Below are 19,817 nucleotides of genomic sequence, written 5' to 3'. Positions count from 1 at the left end.
CACAAACTTTATACGGTTTCCATTAGAGGTTTCAGCATTGGAGTGTAGTAATTAGTTCAAGCCACAAGATGGGGCCAGAGAGCCAAGTTTAGAGGGAAAGTTTAAAATGGTTATTTCCCCTATTCTTCCAGCTCTACCCCTTGATTTTGATAGTCTTATTCAAAGGGGAGAAGTGAACCCTCAAAAGACGGCCAAAGGAAACATCTAAGTACTCTTATCTTCTCAGCCACACTGTCTTTTAAATCTTTTAAGTCTTTTAAGTCTCTTAGTCTTGCGTCAGAGTCGGAGATTCTTCTTAGCCCCGGGTTAATATGGCGCCGGAGCTTCCTCCTAATGAAATAGTTAATTGCAGATACAGCAACAGGTGGTCCCTCTATATTCAATTTACAATAACTCAGTGTTCACTGAGATTTCTGTTCTGTCCCAAAGTTTCGTTACTCCCCTTTTCATTCCTTTGGAAAGAAACTTAATGTCAAAAGTTACAGGGGAGGCGGCAACTGTAACCGCTAGCGGCAACTTACTTTCGCTTTCAGCTCTGCTGGTAACGCTGCGTCTTTCTTTTATGATACCAGACAACCGCTGAGCTCGGATTCTTCTCTTTGTTTTCGGAGACTTCCTTGCTGTTTTAAAACCTCAGGTCTTACAAACTTATTGTTGGAATCCGAATTTCTTTGTGTTGAGAGCAGAGCGCTATTCCCTGCAGGCTCGGGGCTTCGCTATTTGGCCGCTGCAATGGCTGCCCGATTGCCCGCTGCGCGTTCCGTCACACTCTTCACCTAGGGCTACCTGGCGACCGAACGATCAGCTTTTGGCTCCGCCGGGAACTTGAACCTCCAGACACCCTCCGGAAGGTCAACGGGGGTTTTCCGCCCTCAAACCCCCTTTTTTCGGCCAAAAACAGCTAGGGCTTTCTCTCCCTCGCCTGCCTCGGGTCCGCGCTCTACCGGAAGTCTTCCAGACTGGTGATTTTCTAACAAAAAGCATTTTTTAAAAAACAAAAACACAAAAAGCTGCCTTTCAGAAATTCCCCACAGACATCAATTTCCCCTTTGAATTGAAAACAGATGAAACCAGTATGCTTTAAAAAAAAAAAGAACAACAAAGAACTGGAGTTTCTGAAGAATGGCACTACATGGGGCACCTAATCTTAAAAGACTGGGGTTCAGCACAATGTAAAAAAAAAAAATATATTTATAACTGTAAAATTAATGTGTTCAAAGTGTTGGTACTGACTTTTAAAGCCCTAAATGGCCTCGGCCCAGTATACCTGAAGGAGCGTCTCCACCCCCATCGTTCAGCCCAGACACTGAGGTCCAGCTCCGAGGGCCTTTTGGCGGTTCCCTCACTGCAAGAAGTGAGGTTACAGGGACCAGGCAGAGGGCCTTCTCGGTAGTGGCGCCCACCCTGTGGAACGCCCTCCCATCAGATGTCAAGGAAATAAACAACTATCTGACTTTTAGAAAACATCTGAAGGCAGCCCTGTTCAGGGAAGTTTTTTAATGTTTGATGCTTTATCATGTTTTTTATATTCTGTTGGGAGCCGCCCAGAGTGGCTGGGGAGGCCAGGCCAGATGGGTGGGGTATAAGCAATAAATTATTATTATTATTATTATTATTATTATTATTATTATTATTCCCTCCAACATTTCTCTGATGAAAATGGGGACACCCTAAGGAAAAGTGGGACATTGCAGGATCAAATCAGAAACTGGAATGGCTTCAATAAATCCAAGACTATCCCTGGAAAATAGGGACACTTGGAGGGTCTGCTTTTCTTACATTAGCCCACTAGATGACCTTGGGAAAACTGCAAGTAGGACCTCGAGTAGGACTCTCCTCACCTGAGCTCACCAGCACCTAGCATTCAGCGGAATACTCCATCTGGCAGCAGAGATCTTCTTTGTCCCTTTACCTGCCTTCTCCCACCTTTCCATGACTAATAATAATAATAATAATAATAATAATAATAATAATAATAATAATATTTATATCCCACCCTCCCCAGCCAAGACCGGTCTCAGGGCAGCTAACACCAGTTATAAAACAAATTGATTGAAATATAACTTAAAAACAAGATTAAAATACAACATTAAAATATTAAAATACAACCTCATTTCAATGGAAACTCAAATCAAAAACTTTTTGGGGGATGAAAACGTCAAGTCTTCACCCAGGTTAACATAGAAAGTTTAGGTAGACAACATCCCTACAAGCATAACTGCAACTGACTCACCTGTCTTCTCGATTTGGCAAGAGGTCTCCAGGCACCCAAACAAGCTACAATGGATTATTTCTGCTATTACAAGAGGCCAAGCTGAGTACACAACCTTATCCACCAGGAACATATATTTATAAGTGTAAGATTCTACAGAACTGCAGCCAACTGCTGACATATGCTGTTTGAAGCACATTCGGCTAAGCTTTGCCCTTACAAAAGCCCCGCTGAAACAAAGCGGGGAGGCAGCGGTTGCATTGGCTGATTGCACCCTTTGTAACTCTTGAGTGTTTTTTAAACAGCTCCATTAGAATTAGCAGCCGACAAGTGCAAAAGTGGATGCAAGGTTTTTGTCCAAGTGCATTTTACAATTACAGACAAACGATTAAGCTGCTTTGAGGGAACTAATCCTACACTTGAGCCCTGTGATTCTAGCAAGCTTTTGTCCGATGACCACTTAAGCCATATTTCCCTTATCGTTAATGCAAGTGAGCTGCGGCAGCCAGAAAGAATCGATCTGCAGCATCGAAAGGAATACTTTTAATTGAAACAGCAGACATTTAAGATACTAACAAATACGAAGCAAAGCTGGAGGGTGTGGGGACAGAGAGAGAAACAGGGAGAGGTGCCTTCTTAACAGAATATTTGTTAGGGTTGGGTAGTGGGCAAAACATTTCTCGTGAATAATGGTCAGATCAAAATGGAGGCCTGTGCATTCACATAAACCCATCCACCCACCCAACAAAACTTTCCATTAGGTTCCCCAGTTTCCCGGAAGGTTAAGGGGTGAAGAAGAATGTGTATAAGACTCCAGGTAACTTCATGTATTGGCAAGATGCATCCCCTAAAACAGTGTTTCCCAACCTTTTTTGGGCAAAGGCACACTTGTTTCATGAAAAAAATCTCGAGGCACACCACCATTACAGCCCTGTGACGTCAGCGCGCAGCGTCACGCCGGGAGGGACATGAATTGCTAGCAAATTACATAATCACCTCCTTGAGGGCTGGCTCATCTTCTCCGAAGGCAGAACCCCATTAATTAACAGCACAGACTCACACCATAGCCAAGACGAGGGGGGAAAACCTCAGTCATGCACATGTGGGGGCTAAATGAGGACGAAGACCGGGCAGAAAGCAGGGTTCAAATCACCCCACCTGGCCAGGACAATCCCTGGGTGCTCCCTTGGGCCACTCGCCTGACCCACCTCGCAGGGCTGTTGTTGCGAGGATAACACGGGGAGAACCACGCGCGCCCCCGGGAGCTCCTTGGAGGAGAAAGCGGGCGATGAATGCAATGCACGAAATATATGAGAGGCGACCAGGTTTTGCAGGTGAGGGGCCCCCGCCAGCCTCCGCTTCCAACACCCGGTGCAACGACGCCGAAGTTTCCCCCCGGGCTCGGCTCGGGGAGCAGCGCTGCTCCCCCCCCGGCTCCCCTTTGCCCTCCCGGCTCTCTCTGCCGCCCACTGGGGACCCCCCTCACCTGCCAAGTCCGGAGCGCCGGTGGAAGTTGCATGCATGCATGCAGGGCGCCGCATTGCCATTGCATTGCACTGCACTCCATGCAACGCCTGCACGCTTGCATTGCCTTGCACGCCCGCCAAGGGGTCTCCCCGCGGTCCGATGCGTCCCCTCCGGCGCGGATGCAGCATTGCAAAAATAAAAAAACCCCGACGCAGCCCTACCTGGGCGGCAGCCTCCGCCTCTCCACCTCCGCGGGATCCCCGGGCTCCATCCTGCCGCCCGATCTCCACGGGGGCGCAGGCAGGCTGTGCGGGGTCTGCGCGGAAGAGCCCCTGCCCGCCCGCCGCGCTCATTCCATGGCCGGGAGAAGAGCACTTCAAACAAAACGCCCGGCCCGCCAGGCCACGCTGGGAAACGTAGTTCGCACACCCCGCGCGGGCGCGGAGCCCAAGGGCGAGGGGACTACGGATCCCGGCAGCCCCCGCGCCGGGGACGGAGGGGGAGAGGCCGGGTGCAGGGATGGAGGGACGGGTGGGCGAGTGAGTGAGTGAGTGGCAGGCGCCAAGCCTTGGCCGAGAGCCAGGAAGGGCCTCCTCGGAGGAGGAGGAGGAGGGAGGCGGAGAGAGGGAGGGAGGGAGGGAACCCCAGGGGTCATCTAGTGACGGAGCCCCAATCGAAAATTTGACTTTTTTAATTTTTCCCGCGGCACACCAGGCAACATCTCGCGGCACACTAGTGTGCCGCGGAACAGTAGTTGGGAAACACTGCCCTAAAACACTATACAGTGGATGAAAAGGGGGAGCTCTGTTATTCACCCGGTTGCCTGGTCAGGATTGGCCTTCCTCCCTTTCCCCCATCCATCCTTACTCTAGAGCTCTAAATGGGCAGATTGAAACTTAGTTTTCACTGGGATGTGAAGATTCACCAACCAGAGACAGATGGAAAATGGCATCAGAGGAAATATTCTGTATATTTAGAATGATGATTCAGGATTCCATACCCTCCAACGTTTTTCCAATGAAAATGGGGGTGTCCCAAGGAAAAGCAGGACATTCCAGTATCAAATCAGAAGCCACGAAGGCTTCTGTAAATCTGGGACTGTCCCTGGAAAATAAGGACACTTGGAGGGTCTGCAATGCATCTGAACACATGCTCAGCTCAGAAGTTTGTTTTCAGGACTAGCAGCCAACTTTGGGAGGTAATGGGTAGCTGTTTTATGGCTTTTGTTCAACAATTAGAGTTGCAGATCTACTGCAAATCATCCCAAGAGTCACCAGCAGAACCCAATCGACCTTTTCCCCTACCCTTCTTCTGGAGTGGAAAGAAGGAGGTGGATGGAGGAAGGCTCATAGACAGATAACTACATCATTTGGTGAAGAAAGAGCTTCTCCATACAGGCTATGGTGTGACTGGACATGAAATCATCAACTTCCTGAAGCTAAACATCAACATCATCATCATCATCAGAAGCATCACCTCATTGTATACCATATTCAAAGTGTCTTACAACATGAAAATATCTACATAATTGTAAACATAGCCAAAGTAGTCATAAAAATAAATAAAACACATCAAAAAGTACACAACAAACTGGAACAATTTCCATATAAATCATGCTAATATTTAAAAATAAAGATACACAAAAAATTGTATCAATGCTGTAGCAACAACCCCACCCGACAATACCACATTAAGAACAGTCAAAGAGTCAAGGAGGTTTAACAAACTGAATAACATCATCCACTTTCTACGCTCCTCCCAATGGAAAAATGCAGATAGGGACAGATATACCCCCTGCTTTAAGTCATTTACATACTGTCTTCTCTTTAATATTATTTACTATAAAGCTCAAAGACTAAGTTGTTTAGCGACAAAAGGTTGGAATACCAGAAGAACATGAGAGCACTGAACCACTGGTATATCACAAGTGGACTCTTTATTTTCTGTGTTTGCAATGGTTTAAGATAAAACCTATTTGGGAAAGAAACTACTTTTGCCATTTTTATGGACGTTTATTGTTTGTTTGCAGATAGTTGCTTTGGTGATATTATCTTGTGTCGTTTGCAGGTGTCATTGTATCACCACCCTGTTCACTGTTTTATTGAAGAGTCTGTTCAGCAGCCTCAGCTTTTGTAGCAGGTCTGGTCAGTGTCTGGATGGGAGACCATCTACGTAGGAACCACACGAACAATACTTTGAGTTTGAGTTGCAAAATGCAAGCGAGACAGAACATAGGGCTGACATAAATGCACAAAATGATGCAGTCTCTTGGATAGTTTCCAAAGGAGACCACATGGAATTAATGCTGAAATCCCTCATTAAAATAATTGTTCTAGTTCTACAAGTGACTTGGCTACACAAACACTACTGGAGAAACTTCTCTTTCCCACTTTTGATCAAGGCAAGTTGACATAGCAGAGAAAGTGTTGAGCTTGAAGTACAGTAGTGGGTGCTTAGCTCCCTGCTCAACCATGAAGCTCCCTGGATGGATCTTAGAATCATTTTATCTTTATCTATGTCTTTTGTTTGCTGCTTTAAGCTTCTTTAAGGAATGGGATACAGAGATGCTCTTCTTCTTGAGGTCATCTCTAGAAAACAGGTATTAACTGTACAGTAGAGCAGGAGCACTGTATGGGAAAGATGATATTATTATTATTATTATTATTATTATTATTATTATTATTAAACTTTTTATATTACTCTTCAGCCAAAAAACAAAAAAGGTTGTTTAGAGGTAAGACAGTCCCTGCCCTCAATTTAAGATAATGTTACAATTAACCTGAGATAACCAGTGGAAATAGGTATTCATGAAAAGGCACCAAAGTTTAATTCTCCAGTTGCTTTTCATTTGAAGAGGATTATTATGTTTGTTTGCTCTATGAAGACGGAATAATATTTACAATTAATTGGGTGTACAGGATGGAAATAATGCTTGGAAATGCAGTTTTGTTATTGATGGGTTTATATCAATGTGTATAATTCGATTTAAAATAATTACAATTTTTTTAAAAAACAAAACAAAACATGATAGAGTTGGGGAATGCCTGTGTTTCAAATAACTCCCAATCACACCGTCCCTGAGCAAAGAATATAGGAGCATTAATGAAAGAACAAACATAAATAAGGGTAGATTATAGAGGTTTTGAAGCAAGAAATTGATTCAGAATCAGGGGAAAGTTCTTTTAATGCATGTTTTGCTGATTTATTATCGCTGTACTTCAGGAGCTTACGAAAAATGCATTTCCATCCATCATCCTCTTTCAAAAGGTTGATGGAAATCAGCCTCTCTGCCAAAGCAAAGAAATACTTGGTATCAGCAGACTCCCCAGACAAAACAATGGGGTGTAAATCTAGTTAGTCGGATCACATGGTTTAAGTCCATTGAGGCAGGCTTTACATCATGGCAATCAATCGCAATCGCTCTCCGTTGGTGTTCAATGGTCATGTAACATTTCCCGTTGTAGAGACTCATGATACAGTTAGCATTTATGCTCCAGCCAGCCTCACGTTCCTAGCAGGACTGCATGGTCTGTGGGAGGTAAACTGAGAGCAAGGATGGAGGAAAATAAAGTCAGGTTGTCTATAAAAATAAACCTTTACACCTTTCAGACAGTAACCAAGCATGCTTGGGAATATTGATTTGTATATTTGGAATATTTCCCATGTTTTTTTCTTAATATCATTTTTTTTTAAGCCAGAGCCAAGAACTACTTTTGAAGCAAGAGTGCCCCCTTTAGTGAAAAATATTATTATTATTATTATTATTATTATTATTATTATTATTATTATTCAGGCTTTTTGGTGCATCAGTTACAGCACTTTTCCCACACAGCACTCAGTTTTTACTCTCTACCAACATCACAAGATAGCTTCCTTTGGGGATGTAAAGGTATAATACTTCCTTATATTAGTGTGTAATATAATCACATGTGTCTACACAGTGAGTAAGGTAACATGCCATTAGGGATGTTGGAGAATTCAGACCAAAAATGGAAACAGTAGTAGCAGTTAATGATGCTCACTTATTCATTCAATGTTTGGAATAGAAACCAACCCAGCAGATGCAGATGGTATTCATTGTTGTTTTCAGTCTGCAAATGATATATAATTGATTACATTTCCTGGTCCATTTGCATTGTGTTTCCTATGCATTGAAATTAATGGAGCGGAATAAAGGGATGACAACATAACTCACACTAGTTATGCAATTTTGCCACAGGAGACCACAAAATAAATAACAACTAAAGGATCCAAGACAGATGTCCATTAAACCTCTGCTTGAAAACCTCCAATGATGGAGAGTCCACAACCTCCCAAGGGAGACCATTCCACTATCGAACAGCTCTCACTGTCAGAAAGTGTTTCCTGATGTTTAGTCGGAATCTCCTTTCTTGTAACTTGAAGCCATTGGTTCGAGCCCTACCTTCCAGAACAGGAGAAAACTAGCTTGTTCTATCTTCCATGTGACAGCCCTTAAGATGTTTAAGATGGCTGGCCTATCTCCTCTCAGTCTCCTCTTCTCCAGGCTAAACATACCCAGCTCCTTCAACCATTCCTCATAAGGCTGTCAGCATCTGGGGGTCAAAGGCCACCTGGCTAGCCCCCAGCTGGATCATCTCCCTCTCAGCCTTCACGCTGAGGAGATTCATCGACCTCTGGCTTCGATGTAAATCAGAGACTCAAGATAGCTGACTTGAGCACACTATATGTGGCAGTGTAAACTGCACAACAAAAGAGGCTGAGGCTGTGGATACATACTAAAACTATGGATTTATTTTACATAAATCAGAACAAAGAAACATGTCGTCTCTCCTTGCCGTCTTCTTGGAGAGAGTCTCAAAAGAAAAGCAATACACAGAGCGGAAGTTCTCCTCAAGGGACCCAGCAATCTGTGCTGGAAAGTAAACAGACATGTGACACGCAACAATCCCATGTCTGCAACAAAAGGTGGAATAGAATATCCCAACATCGGCTTGGTAGACCTCAGACTTTTTGCTTGCTGAGTTGGAGCAGCATCTCACAGCATCCCAGCATCTAAAGTATTGGAGAGTGATCAAATTACTTTGGTACCTGAGACAGGAAACTCCAAAAGGATGATTGTTGGTGGCGAGCATCATCATCCTTTAAATATCTAACCATGTGCTGCCCTTTCATGATACACAAAATTGGCTCTGCCTTACGTGGCTGTCTCCCTATGCCTCAAAGTTGCATAACAGCAGACAACATCAGTGATAGCACATAAATCTCGCGGGTTGAGAAACAGCACACACCGTGCTCTGATTACATAGTTACAGCATCTCACAATTACAGCAATGCCAAGAATGCTATCCCCAGAAGAGACAAGCATGGATGAGAATTTTGGGCAGGCAATTGAACAAATCTTACCAACCTCAGGCAAGTCAGTTTCTGGCAATGGTGAAGGCAAGTCTGAATGTGCATGGGGGTGTCAACAGCTTCTTGAATGCATTAGCATCCCTAATGAAAATGAATTTTGTTTAGGTACAGTGCTAATGGCTCTGACGGCCTAATTGCCACGCACTGACTGCCAGCTATTAATTAATTATTATTTTATCCTATAATTTATTTACCCTGGAAAAATGCCGCATAAATGCAGCATCTGTTTCCCTCTAAGCTCTCGCTTCATTTTACAGCTGAGCAGCAGGAGGATCCATGAAGTTGAGTTGACTTGTCCAAGGTCACGGAGATAGTAATTGGCTTTTATTAGAGCCATGGAGGACGGCTGGTTAGGACGTCAACTCTTGACCTCAAAGATCCTACTTGTTCTCAGCATCTAGCAAATGGAGTCACACAGAGACACAATGTAATACTGCTTCAAATGTATCTGTTTGCTTCTCCTGGGGAAACCTAAGAAGACTAGAGCAAACAGGTAGGGAAAACAATAGGAGGTTCCCCATTATAAGTCCACAGTAAACTCTGTCCTCAAGGTCAGAAAACGATGCAAGGCCAAAGACTTCCCTACCCTCTAAAACAGCAATGTTTCATTTCCTTATCCCCTGTGGTTTCTGTGGATCAGATTTTCTTCATTTTAGTCTGTTATCAATCCTCTTGTATGCTCTGCACTAACATTTCATTTGAATAACAGTTTATCCGGATGATTTTCCAAAATTGAGAATAGAAAAAGCAATGTATAACAACAACAACAACAACAACTGAAATGGAGAACACTCAGTTTTCCTCACCTTTTAATTCCTGCAGTTCCTTTGCATCTGTTGTACTTCCTCTACCATAAAAATGCATGGTTTCCGGGGCCAATTTAAAGTGCTGGTTTAAATGGCTCAGGACCGCAATACCTCAAGGACCACCTCTTTCCATATCAGCCTACCCAGACCCTGAGATCATCTTCTGAGGCCCTTCTTTGTGTGCCTCCTCCTCAAGAGGTTCAGAAGGTAGCAACACAAGAACAGTCCTTTTTTGCAGTGGCTCCCCGTCTGTGAAATGCTCTCCCCAGAGAAGTTCACCTGGCACCTTCATTATACACCTTTAGGTGCCAGGCAAAAATGTTCCTTTTTAACCAGGCCTTTGGTTGATCTGATTGACATACTATGCCCTTTTAAAATGTGTGTGTTTTTTTTTGTGAGGGGGGCTATTGGGTTGTTGTTTTTATTTTTATTAGGTATTTTGTGGTTTTATATCTTGATTTGATTCTGTGAACCGCCCTGAGACCCCAGGGTATAGGGCAGTATATAAATCCAATAAATAATATGTGTGAGGATTCATGTGCACTGATAAGATGCCAATCAGAGTCAGCTAGAGAATGATGCCACAGGCCAAGGTACCTCATAGCACATGCTCAGGCTATGAAGCTGTTTCTAGCAATGGGACTCATCTCACAGTCCTTTCACTTGCTAATCCACTCCTGGATCCCCGTGAAATGTTATTTATTTCCACAGCCTCTTTTAGGGGCGGGGGCATCTTGTTCTTATAGCCACAAGCATCCTCCATTGGCTGGTGTACAGTGTAATCATTCTCCTCCCTTCTTAGTCTCCTGGGATATCCATATATTATTACTATTATTATTATTATTATTATTATTATTATTATTATTATTAAAATAAAATATGCAGCATAGAGATCTAGGTGATTTGGAATGTCAATCTGCCAACAGCAACTGAAAGTGCAACTCTGTAGAGCAATTTGCTCCAAGCCCTCCTCAGTTTTAATGTGTCTCGATCTCATCAGCTCCCAGTATCGATGTCTGATCATAGAAACCCCGCCAAATGAGGTGACATAAGAAGGGCACAGCTGAATCAAAAGCTGTGCCACCAGTCACAGTTGGGTTCTGCTCGAGTTTCATTAAAATTTTAATTGGAACCAAACTAGGCCGTCACGGAGCTCATGAGTATTTCCTGTTCATTCTGCCTTAGAATCAGATGTTCAAGGACTGGCAAATTAGCAAAGAGCATGTTTACACTCTGCTCCCCTATTACAAGAAGTGATTATTTGATAAGCAATGAACAGCAGCCAGGAAGGAATGCCAACATTTGTTGACAGCTTCGGTGATGTGTCTCGGTGATTACACCTCATTCTTCTGGGTAAAAAAAGGATCGGCAGCCTTGGGCAATTCTCCTGAAACTGATGTGTGTGACTCGGCAACTGTCCTAAATGTCAAATAAGCCTCCACATTGAAAGGCAGCAAGAATTCCAGAAACCTGTGAATAATAATAATAATAATAATAATAATAATAATAATAATAATAATGTTTTTTATATGCTGCCCGTCTGACTAGGTTGCCTCAGCCACTCTGTGCAGCTGCCAACAGAATATTAAGAACACAATGAAACATCAGACATAGACATTACTTTTTTTTTGCTATACAGGGCTGCCTTCTGATGTCAGATAGTTGTTTATTTCCTTGACATCTGATGGGAGGGCATTCCACGGGGTGGGCGGATGAATGTGACCACATGATTTACTAAGGGCTGGTTCACAAAAGCAGGTAAATCACTATACAGTGGAACCTTGGTTCTTTAACAGCTTAGTTGATGAACAAATTGGCCCCCGAACGCCGGAAACCTGGAAGCAAGTGTCCCTGTTTTCAATCATTTTTCGGACGCCAAATGTCCGACACGGCTTCTGCTTGAGTTCAGGAATCTCCGGCAGCCAATTGGAAGCTGCACCTTGGTTTCCGAAAGGTTTCAGGAGTCGAACAGACTTCAACAATGGATTAAGTTTGAGAACCAAGGTTCCACTGTTTTTAGGAAGACGAACACAGGCAGTGCCTTATAGTGAATCAGACCATTGGTTCATCCTTCTTGGTTTGCCTATAGTGAGTGGCAGCAGCATTCTGGGATTTCAAATAGGAAACATCCTTGATGAGGACTGAACCTGGCATCTTCTGCATGCAAAGCAGATGCTGTATCACTGAGCTACAGCCCTGTGCTGGGATACCGGTAGCCAAAGGTGTGAAATGACTCCATTGTGATGCATCATGTTTGAGTTTATATGGAAGTTCTATATGTCCGATTTGATTCATGAGGGCGCCTTTGCACGTCCAATGAAATAAGATGGTTTGTGTAGGAAGAGGCCCATTGATTCAAGGAACAGGTGGCACACATGGGAATACAGAGCCAGAGGAAGAATGTAAGAATAGAGCAAATGCAATGGGAAGGAAATAAAGAGAATCATGGCAATAGCTGGGATTAAACATACCAAAACAACTTGATTAACAAAACATAAAACAATAGCTGTTACACGCCCTCCAGTTTTCTTCAGATGAAAAAAGGGACATTTCTCACTGACCAACTGACCCTCCTCTCACACACCCCATTTTTGGCCCTCCCACTGTGTAGAGCATTTCCTATCTGCATAGCTGTCAACGTATTCCTTTTTTTAAGGGAAACTCCCTTATTCCAAATAGGATTCCTCTCAAGAAAAGGGAAAAGTTGACAGCTATGCCTATCTGCCACCACCACAACACCCATGGGATGCAGAACTCATGACCCCCCACCGTCCTGAGAAAACCCCTTAATCCTGATTTCATTTCATTCTTTGGTAGATTTACAAAAAGAAAAACACGCACCAATAAATCAATTTTAGAAATGTGCAAGTTTAGATGCAAATACACAAATAAATTTGTAAATGATCAAGACCTCTTGTGCTCCCCTCTATTCCCCCCATCCTAGGGTTGCCTTATTTTTTGGGGAACAAACCCAGACTGCTGAGCTTTTTTGGGAATGCCTCCTGCAAAAATAGTGATTTTAAGCTTTTGGTGCTGCTTCCACTGCATTGCCATACATCTGGGTTTTCCCTGACATTTTGCCAATTCCCTTCCCCACGCCATTTTTACACATGAAAACCAGGACATGTCAGGGATTTTCCTGACGTATGGCAAGCCTACCTTGTCCTCCCTCTCAGGGCGGCCCAGCCCTCTGACTGCCCCTCAGAGCTTGTGCACCCTGTGGGGCTGGGCCCTGGCAGTGGCAGCCTCTCCTCCTCGTCGCCTACTCTCCAGCAGCTGCTACGAGCTGCTCAAGGGAGGCAATGGAGAGGCAATAGGATGCTCACTCACAGCTGCCACTGCCACAGTCTCCACTCGAGACAAGCTCTGGCTCACCCTTCCTCCTGAGCTCAACAGCAGCAGCAACACTGGCAGGATCAAATCAGATGATGGGATGACTTTTGCAATTCCGGAACTGACCATTGAAAATTGGGGCATTTGACGCATATACCGTTAACAGATGTGAGCAGGAGTTGGTTAGAACCCTACTTGTGATTCAAAGACTGGGGATAAAGCCCTCCTGAGATGTCCCCAGGGGGGCCACTTGCAGCAAGCAGTGAGCGTCCCAGGGGGACGGCGATGTCATCCCCCTCCAGGATGACACCCGGAGTGGACTGCCATCACCGCACCCCCTTCCTCCGCCAGTGCTCCTGGCACAGCTCATTCACCCAGGATCTGCACTTGATCTGTTCACTTTGTGAGGAGAGACGCTTTTGAGCAGGCTTCCTCAACCTCAGCCATCCAGATGTTTTGAGACTACATTTCCCATCATCCCTGACCACTGGTCCTGCTAGCTAGGGATCATGGGAGTTGTAGGCCAAAAACATCTGGAGGGCCGAGGTTGAGGAAGCCTGCTTTGAGGGAGGTTCGCCCACTAGAGCTGTCTAAAAACAGTTGGTTGTTGTACCATACCTCCAGTGCCATAGGCAGCAGTCTCTTCCTCTGAGTGTCCTGCCGTTCCTTATTTCAGCTGTGGTAGTCCTCTGAGAAACCATCTCATGCTCCCCATACTGCTAATGTGGGTCTTTTTTTTCATCCTCCATCTGTTGCTTCATTTACAAAAGGCCATGATGAAAAATCAACATGAGGAGTTCGCCAGGCAGCCACATTCAACTGATTATCAAATCACATAAAAACTGCCCAGTAGATAGAGTGCCCTAGGGAACGTGAAAAACATGCCAGCCCATCAGGGCTTCCATTAACAACAACAACAAAGCCATTCCCATAAAGAGCTCTAGCTTCCAACTCCAATTTGCCTCTCACTGTTTCTCTGTTAGACATGGCAGGAACAGGGCCTGTAGAGGTCCTTTCCTGCTTCCTGCTGCAAGTCTTGAAAGCCAGTATAAAACCACATAAGACTTTGGGTGGGGGGGGGAATGCAAATAGCCAACGGGGCAATCTTATCTCTAGCCAGGGAATATCAGGGCAGAATGGAGCAACAGGACCACCACCATATCTGAAGCCCTGCAGCTTGCAGTGACTAGAGAAGAGGAATGAAATGGGCTTTCTCTGTTGTTGAGCCAGCAGTTCAAGGCTGGATCAAGCACATGAACCAAAACACAGCCATCTTTCGAAACGTGTAGTTCTCCAAATTTTGCAATGCAAATCTCCAACCCTACAATGTCTACATAAATGCATATATGAGGGCAAAATGTGCAAAAAATGGATATATTCATGGAAATAACACACAAAAATGCATTATATTAAGGCAGGGATTTTCAAAGTCCATTTCAGGGGCTAAACTGATCCACCAGTCAGTTTAATCTGGCCCCTGTGGCAGCTTATTTCTTGGGTAAAATCCTTAAAAAACCTCCATAACCTCCTTAAAAAACCTCCACAACTTCAATCCTAAAAAAAGGTCAACAAGGTCAACAACTTTGGTCGGCCCTTTGGTCGGCCCTCACAGCCCTTCACTTCATCAAATCTGGCCCTCTTTGAAAAAAAGTTTGGACACCATTGTATTAAGGGAAATGGTTTGCAAAAATGTGTATGTTAGTCAAAACAACATATAAAATCCTGGGGAAACCCAGCCAGATGGATAGGTTGTTATTACTACTACTACTACTACTACTACTACTATTATTATTATTATTAGATATTCATGCTAAAATGCTGGTGAATTTTCCTGAGATAGATGATAGATAGATAGATAGATAGATAGATAGATAGATAGATAGATAGATAGAAAGAGACAGATATAATTGCAAGTGGTTGTGCAAATGTGGAAAACTGAATTTAAGCCTGGAAAACGAGAAACTAAAATTGACAGATTCACCTATCCCTGCATATGATCCTGCAGATCTTTGGTAAGCCTTGTTTTGCCCTACCTCTGATGAAGGTTTGGCCTCATTGAGGGGCAGTATTTCAATATGAGTAGGAAAATTACTAAATTCATGGTTTTTGAAAGGATGACATCTGGTGACAGACACCAACAGCAAGCAGAGGAATCGGGAAGATGTTAGTGTACACAACCTCATGCCAATGTGGTAGTTACTGTGAGCTGTCAGTTGTATAATATGAGATAATGCATGTTCTTTGTACTTTTGCCCATGAACTCTATTTATGGTAATTTTTTTGAGTCAAAATGAGAGTACCCCTAAACATTCATTTTAGAAAAAAGCACTGTTAATATCATTTATTAATCACAACCTGTAAGGCATCCCAAAGTGATTTTCAATACAATAAGAGTGTATATGAAACAATGTCATATATAAAAACCGTTAAGGAAGTTCCTTATATAAAAACACTTTTTAAAAAGTTGATCACATATAAAACAATTAACAACAACTATTATGTATATAAAATACACCACAAATCCATAAAAGATACAACTGGGATAACAATATCTACTTAGAAGGTTTGTTGAAAAGGGAATGTTTTCAACAGTTCCTGAAAAGAAAATAGAGATGGAGTATATCAGATATATAAGAGGAGGTCATTCCAAGGGGTAGGTGCTGCCACACTAAAGGCCCACTTTACATTGCATGGGATGGACTTCCTGATAAGTCGAGATCTGCAGGATGCCTTCTCTTGTGGGGTGCAGTGATCAGTTGGGTATCCAGGGGATGAGACAATCTTTTGGGAATCAAAGCAGTCCAGGAAAGAGTCACACTACTGTTAAAAGGGGACCCCTAAATTGGAAGTATGGTATTTGCCCACTCATTATGGAGATGTTGTACTGGGGCGGGGAGAGATAAAGGGTTAAAAGGCTGACCAATAAGAAAGCCCAGGGGCGGAGCCCAACTGTGTTTAAGGCTCAACACAGGGGTTTTGGCAGTTACGTAATTCAGTTGGTTTCTTGTGGGTGGGAGGCACAGGAGTCAGAGTGGGTTAGAGACAGAGGGGAGATAGAGAGTGAATTGGATTACAGTGTTTCAAAGTATTTAAAACTTGTTTGTGTTCACAATAAACTGGAATCTTTGTTAAAACGTTACAACCTGACTGAGTCTGAATTTGTTACCGGAGAAACCTGGTTGGTGGCAGTGGAAGAGATAAACCATGGTGGTGCAGGGTCAATAGTCCGTGGAAGGACCGGGGGCCCCATGTGAACGCCATAGGAAGTTTCAAATATGATTGTTAAATAGCTTTCAGTGCAGCTCCGGGACCACCATTTGGGAAGAGTGGGGACAGTTGCCTTGCCTCCTGCATTTCAGATCAAATTTGTTATTCTTCATTAGCCCCAGAGGCATAGTAAGGGGCAGCAGGGGGGCTGTGGCCCTGGGCACACATTTTTTAGTAGATGTAACCAGCTGCCCCCACAACAGGCACAGAGCCTGGCAGCTGATACATGGCAGCGGTTGGGTTGGTCTAGTGGGCAGGTGGATGGAGGTGTCAGGGGTGGGCAGAGGAGGAGGAGTGGTGGAGACCACTACCCCATCTTGTGCCTTCCAGGGAGGAGGAAGAGGAGGTCACATATCAGAGGCAGATGAGGGAGAAATTGGGAAATAATGGAAGAGGAGAAGAAGGCAGGGCTGGAGCAGCAGCTGGCTGACACGTTGTCACTAGAAAGCATTCCAGACACTCCATGTCCCAGAATCCGGCGAGTCTTAAAAGTAGGAGAGCAAAGAGTTCAAAGACTACTTTTTGTGGAACAGGAATTCAATAATATGAAGCAGCACCCATCATATCCTATGCTGGACCGCAAAGCCATCTTCCTAGCCCCCTCACTTGTCAAGGTTAGATCCTCACCATACTCATCCAGGTCATATTCCTTGTTCATTATATTCTCCTTCTTTATCTTTTCAAATACAGAGAAAAAGCTGCTACAGAGTGGAGAAAGGAAATGTGGTTGTATGAATCAGTTACAAAGTCACCCATATAGTTGATTATTTGATGGGTACAGGGTTGTGAATGTATATCTATTGGCCTCAACTTGATAGGGTAAAAACTGGCAAACCAATCTAAAACTTTCCCCCAATAGTAAAAGTTAATATAGTCCCCAAATAAAACTATTCATCACCTGTTATGGAGATCCATCTTGACAGGGCTGAGATGCAGTCTGACTGTTAACTGTTTCCGGCTTTACCAAGACTTAAAGCATATCCTCTTTGTGACATCACACATGACATCAGAATGGCCTGTTTGCATTCAACCTAGACTATCTCCATGCCAACAGCAATGGCCAGTAAACTTCTGCAGCCAAGTAACCATCAGCCTGACTACCCAGTTGTTTCTCTGTAGACTATTGGATGTCTAATTTTTGGCCTCAAAATCAAACCCTGAATAAGAGCTGTGTATAATCTGAAAACCTGCTTCCACTGTTAAAGAAAACAAATTGTCAGGGACTGGGCAGAGGAGGAGCAGAAGTGGTGGAGACCACCTCCCCACCTGACCCTTCCAGGGAGGAGGAAGAGGAAGACAGCATAGATTTACAACAGGGGACTTAGGGAGGTAGCAGTTCAGAGGCAGATGACGAGGGAAATTGGGAAATCATGGGAGAGGAGGAGCAGGCAGAGCTGGAGCAGCAGCTGGCAGGCACCTTGTCACTCGAAAGCATTCCAGACCCTCCATGTCCCAAAATCCAGTGAGCCTTAAAAGTAGGAGAGCAAAGAGCTCGAAGACAGAGGGCACTTAGTGGTACCCATATAATGATTCCTGGTGACTAGCCAGCTTCCCAACAGTAAGCAGACTCCCGTCAGTTCAAGATAGTTTTTATTACACAAACAAACATCCTGAGTGGAGTTTTACACTCCTCTCAGCAACAACAGATGCACTAACCTGAATTTGATTTCCGCTTCCACCAGGATCTATGCCAGAACCTTGTATGTCTGCCTCTTCCCTTTCGCTCGTCTTCAAGGCATTCCCAATGCTGCGTTCGAGGGCTGAGAGTATGACTTGTCTCTTCTCCACTGTCAGTGGACAGAGTCTCTCTCCAATCTGTTGGCAGCCTATCCTCTCGTTGGCCGTTTTCCAACCCTCCCTCTTCATCTGAGCTAGGAGTGTGAAGAGGGCTGCGGGGTATCAGTTTTGGAAACCAGCCCTCATCAGAATCATCAGCCTGTGAACTGCTAGCTCTGAAGTTTAACCCTTCTGTCTCCTCAGGAAAACCAGCCTCTTGTTCACTTTCAGAGACTAACCCTTCTGCTGGGTCCTAGGGGGCCACGTTCCTGACAACCCATAGAGGAGAAGATAAGAATGATGAATGAGGAAGTGGGAGAGACAGTGGGGGTGGAGATTCACTTGGGACAACAGCATTATCCAAGGGGATGGGTTCTATAGCCTCTCTCTGTAAAGTTTGAAATAATAATAAAAAAAATGAGTGTAAGAAACTTTTCCTTGTCTTTATACCTTCCTGGACAACCAATTGGGAGCCACTGACAGCATCCTGACAGGAGGCAGCCAGCGAGGAGCCTATTGGAGGCAGGCTCCATTCACCCTTCATGTAGACTCTGTGCGTGTCCCCTGGTGTGTGCCCAATCCACCAGAGGGCATAACACTTGCCCTGGACACTAGTAACTCATGCTACGCCACTGATCAGCCCTATTTGGATCGTCTCCTTGCATAATTTAAACATGTGAAGAAGGTGTAAACTGGACTTCAGCAGTGTCCCCTCATCCTTATCACCTTATCCATATTCAGCATGCCATCTGCAAAGGGGCCTCTAATCTGCACACTACAGACGTACTTCCCACACAGCTAGATACCTAGGCAATCCTTGATGACACATAGGTTTCAGAAACTTGGGCCAAGATATATGGCACACATGTTAATTTCTATATTAGCTCAGGTAATTCTATGAATGATAACTGATACTGAAAAGTCGTGCGCATTTCAGTTACCAAACTTTAATGTAATGTAGTATTATTGAAAGAAGGGTGTGGGTGGGTGAGAGACTAAGGGAAAGGAAAAGAATTATAGTTCCAAAAGAAAACAAAAAACCCTCCTGTCATTATATTTTATCCTAATAAATTTCTGGCTAAACTTTTTCTTTTTATCATCTCCGTTAATTTGCTTCTTGCACTGTTGAGTTCTATCACATGCCGAGTGTCGTTCCAAATATCTATTGCATTACCCTAATGTTTCCTAGGGATTATGACTCATCTTTAGTAAAAGCTGTTGCAGGCAAAAATGATGAAGAGATGAAATCAACAATTCTAATAATATATTTTTAAAAAATCCTAGCAGGAGCTTTTTTTTTTCCTGCAGAAAAGTAAATCTAAAATTTCTTCCTTTTTAACCCTTCATCATACATTTTTATGGAAGGGTTGTGTGGAAGCTTGAGAGACTGAAGTCTCAAAATTCTTTTTCCTTCCTCAAACTCCGCGAGGAGAACTTTGTGCTGGTAAGAGATAGACTATCCCACTGCCCAATTAACAGCAGTCTATGCTAATGATTTTTATTACAGCTGTGGACAGCCTCCCTGCCCTGTGATCTTGATGAAGGACCCTTACCCAAAGTTG

At 43.9% G+C, this 19,817-nt stretch overlaps 1 long non-coding RNA gene across 3 annotated transcripts; it reads right to left on the bottom strand.

The window, feature by feature from the left end:
- Window positions 1-1,611: 1,611 nt before the first annotated feature.
- Window positions 1,612-18,592, bottom strand: LOC309538865. 3 transcript variants are annotated; one of them, XR_014222414.1, is made up of 6 exons: window positions 17,378-18,592; window positions 13,831-14,075; window positions 9,268-9,470; window positions 5,671-6,306; window positions 2,234-2,293; window positions 1,612-1,936 (listed from the first exon to the last, which is right to left on the bottom strand). It is a non-coding gene; the product is annotated as an uncharacterized lncRNA (long non-coding RNA). The 3 variants fall into 3 exon arrangements; XR_014222415.1 differs by lacking the exons at window positions 1,612-1,936; window positions 2,234-2,293 and having other exon boundaries at window positions 5,597-6,306; XR_014222416.1 differs by lacking the exons at window positions 1,612-1,936; window positions 2,234-2,293; window positions 5,671-6,306; window positions 9,268-9,470 and adding an exon at window positions 6,977-7,208.
- Window positions 18,593-19,817: the final 1,225 nt, after the last annotated feature.

Source organism: Podarcis vaucheri (genome assembly GCF_965113315.1).
Source record: "Podarcis vaucheri genome assembly, chromosome: 8".
NCBI lineage: Eukaryota > Metazoa > Chordata > Lepidosauria > Squamata > Lacertidae > Podarcis > Podarcis vaucheri.
This window is presented reverse-complemented; position numbering and strand designations above follow the sequence as displayed.